Here is a 4,598-nt window from a genome sequence, read left to right as displayed (position 1 = left end):
TACCTCGGACCAAATATCATGGACCAAATACCATAGACCCAAAACTTAGTTTTCCGACATGTACGCGCCTTTCATTGCGTGAAAGTGCGTGTGTACACGACTTGGTATATAGTGAACCTACGTATGTATGCGACTTGGTATATAGTGAACCTGCGTATATACTTTTCTTTCTTCATTTTTGTAGTCTGATTATCAATTCTTTGCTACTGACCTGCTGCACTATGATCTGTCATCTGTGTGAGTTGCCATCAAGGACAACACTTGTATCATAATGCCAACAATCTCCCCCTTTGGACTTGATGGCAAAACTAACTTGCCATACTGAGAATTGTCATCTTAATGAGTTGCCATTGTTCATTACATCTGAATTGATTCCTTTGAGCTGCCCTGCATCCCATGTATTCTGTCACATCTGATATCTCTTCTGCAAATTCATCTAGTTATATATAAGTGAGTTGCTCTTATACAAGGGGTTGCCATCAAGTACAACACATGCATCATAATGCCAACAAAAAGGACATCTGATCAAAGCAACCCAACCCTACTAAGTAGTATTGGCCAATCCCTCGTGTCTTGATGAATAATATCTAAATTAATATAGAACAAGTTCGCAAAAGGATCTACAAGATTGTAAGGTATAAAATATCCCCTTAGTATTTACAACAACTCATCTACATATGTAAGAAAACAATGAACTAAAAGAAAGGAGCATGTGGGGATCCAAAGGATTGCCCATCTAACTCCTCCCATACAAAACAACGTCTAGTGACCATAGAAAGCCCCACCTTGGGGATGCCATCAACTATGACATTTCTCCCTATATATGTTGAAAAGGTGTATCCAAGTTCTTGATAGTGCAAATCTCCTTGAGAAAGGCCCTAAGACAAACTTTATCCATTTCTTATAACAATAATGAGAATTTATGGAGAATTGATAACTTCAAAAGATTGACTGCCACTATTACACCAAATACAATTATTTCATAAATGCCACTAACTGACCAGATACAACATGTCTCTAGAGACTTGAACCCATGCAGTTGGAAAAACAAATTATTCAACAAATAACTTGAGCTAAGATCCTTTGATCTCTAAAGGAGGACATGGGGGTGGGCTTTGATCCACTTCCATGTGCATGGGTCACGAAACCATTTAATATGGTCTCTTTGGGTGCAACTGCATGTTCGACCACTACCTCCAGATGACCCCATGGCTCCAAGGAAGCCCTAACCTTACCCAATTTTTACAGGACGTGAGGGTGGGCTTTGGTTCACTTATATTTGCACAAGTCACAAAACCATTTAATATGGTCTCTCTGGGTGCAAACACACGTTCGACCACTACCTCCCCATGGCTCTAAGTAAGCCCTCATGGGAATTGAACCTTGCCAATAGTGAAAAACTCCTCACTTTCCACCATTGGATCCAACCCCTTTGGGCGAGAGAGAAATTATCCATTGAATAGAACCTTTGCATCCATTTCATTACTAGTTGTGTATCACTAAAATTTGCACTTTATTAACTCCTTTTTTCGAAGGCTAGCTCTAGAATTAGCTTTAAAACCAAGAGCTCTGCATAATTATTTGACCCTCTCCCAAGCTCACTTCTGAACCTCATTACATGGTAGTCAAGATACAAAATCCCTCTTACCCCATAGACCTTGGGTTCTCCTTGAGCTAGCCATCAAAATATCTACTCGCATTTGACTTATCAACAATGTCTTCATCTATGCTCTACCTAGATACATTTCCACTTCCATCTTGTTTAAAAATTTTAAGATAAAAAAGCTTTGAACAACACATTGTAAATGCGTGATATCTCTGCACTCAAAGGTGACCCTATTCCTATCCAAGCAAGTGTCTCATATAATAAGGAGAGGTTAAGTTTGAGGGGTTTCACTGTTAAAGATCCACACCAACGTCTGAGGAATTCTTCCATTGTTTGACCACTCCAAGATATTTTAAATCCAACTGGGGTTTGTAATTCCTTCAATACTTGCACAAAAAAGGAGCAGAAAACGAATAAATGGGAAACAATGTCACTATTAGTCCCACTGTCCCACAACTTGCATCTATTTGGCCCTAATACGCCTCTCTTTGTCTATTTTCCCTTGTTAGAACTTTGCCATTAAGAAAAAATCACATGCACAACTTGACTTTCAAAGGGAACTTAAAAGACCATACCTACTTCCACCAGTAACAAGGCTCTCTATCTCCTTCATCACTACAAAAAAAACCTTATAACTAAGTTTAGAGAATAGCGACCCCTAGTAGGGTTCTTTAACCATATTAGTTTGCCATTTCATCCTTTGGCCTAGCATGGCTCATTTTGAGTTTTACTATATAATGGTCCTATCTTTGAGCGGAATTCATAGCCAGTGCAATTTCTCTAGTGCATTTCCACTCTTTTATCCAAATCATGGAGTTTTCATGGTCTGCTACTTAATTTAAAAATTACAAATTCTTTAACCTTAGAGCGATAATGAGATTTTCAAGTAATGGGTAATCATTTTTAGCCCCCACCTAGGGATCCTCACCAGACCTGACATTTTGTACATTACCAACCCTCCAAATAAGTCATCACCCAATCAATGGGAATACCAACACTATTGCTTTCCAAAAATTAGACGCCTGTACAAAGGATTTGAAGGATGATGAATCTACTGTTCCATATTCATAGGTTCTAAATATTTTTGATAGCTAACATTACTCCAAAGCCCCTCATATGAAATTCATTTCCAGACTCTTCGGGGCCAAAATCTTTGCACGCATATGAATGTATTTTATACCACATCCCCCCATCTACATTGGAATCGCTAACTTTTGCTACTTTACCAACATTGTGCCTTTCTTCCCCTTGTCGCCATACTAGGTGAATCTTAAACATATCCTACTCAAAAGTTTCTAAAACTCCTTTTGGGATACAAGCAATAGTCGTCTAGTAAACCAAAATTGCTTCAAGAACATAGCGAACCAAAAGAATATACCTCCCTGCAATAGCCATCGATTGCATACCAGGGCTTTTCTCCACCTTTGAAATCAACTAATCCTAGTCACACTTTCCATATTCTTTGGGCCTTTAAAGAAGAAATCCAGATACTTCAAATTTGTCTACAACTCTATCTTTTAAAACGAAATAGCTATAAGAATAATAGTTTATCATCTTAAGCAATACCCATCTAATAAATAGTTGATTTACTCAAACTGATCACCATCCCAGTTGCAAGACAATGAAGATCAATAATCTCCTTAACTTCTGAACATTCGTTCTAGAGCCATCACAAAACAAAGGATAGCATCAACAAAAAACAAATGTGATATACACAAAGCTCTTACCCACTAAAATCCCTTTAAAATGCGCAAGACTTTTTTTTTGGTCTATGTTAAGCACTGCCCAGATCCTCAACCACAATGAGGAATAACAGTGGTGAGAGAGGACATCCTTGCCTATCTTCTCTCCAAGGCCTGAAGAAGGCCTTAGCCAATTCATTGACTAGGATGGCAACATACACAAAAGTTATATAACTCATAACCCAGTTAATGAACTAAACACATAAACCTAGATAAATAAACATAAGTCTCAGGGAAAGCCAACTCACTTTATCATATGCCTCGGAGAGGCCTACCTTAACCACGCTTGATTTTAGATCCGTATTTCTTGTAGTATGTGGGACCTCGTGTGCTAGCCCCATGGCTTCTTGTTTTGTCTTCCTTTCAGAAAACCAAACTGTTCACTGGAAATAGATTGAGAATTCGAAACAAAAACAAATTCACCTATGCACTATGATCATAGAAACAATCTTGCATATGCAATTTCAGAGGCATATATACCTGAATTCCTCAAAGGTTACATGATTCTATGATTTGGGAATTAAGACAATTAAATTTGCATTAAACTTTGCCAACATCTTCTGACAAGACCATAATTCCTCTAGCAATCTGCATAAGATCCTCCTTTGTGATCTCAAAGAACCCTAAGAAAAACGCAACGGGAACTATGCAGAAATTCTTGGAGTTTGTCCATCGATACCCTCATTGTCTTGTTCATTTACAAAATTCGAGAAGTAGGTCATATAGACAATCTCATCAATGTTCACTATACTTTCTTAAACAGATTCCCACAATGCTCAATCCCAATCTTTGGTACATCCTCAAAACTAGTTGACTTAGTTCCATTTAGACTATTTATTTTCTGAAAGGTGTTGACATTCAACTTGTATGTTGCATATTGATGGAGCTTTCATCTCCCCTTACATAGCACATTTCTTCACTTTTCCTTTGCCATGGGCCTCCTTACTATCTAGTAAATTTATTTTCATGCTCAAGATTATTTGTGTTAACACCTAATCCTGGAGATTTGGTGAATATGTGTAAAATAATGTCAATAGAAAATAAGGAGAGTTGGAATGTGAAGAGACATTGGGATCAACCTTAATGCTAAAACACAATTCAGTTTGAGGAGTTACCTCCTGGCCTGACATGGTATCAGAGCCAACTCCATTTTTGGATTCCCTCTCTGCCCTGACATGGTATTAGAGCCAACTCCATTTTTGGATTCCCTCTCTGCCCTTGTAACTCCCTCTCTGTCCATGTTCTGCTTA

Source organism: Pinus tabuliformis, chromosome Q (genome assembly GCF_031772625.1).
Source record: "Pinus tabuliformis cultivar Carrire ecotype Pingquan chromosome Q, CPIR1, whole genome shotgun sequence".
NCBI lineage: Eukaryota > Viridiplantae > Streptophyta > Pinopsida > Pinales > Pinaceae > Pinus > Pinus tabuliformis.
The sequence above is the reverse complement of the archived record's forward strand: the minus strand, read 5'-3'. Positions refer to the sequence as shown.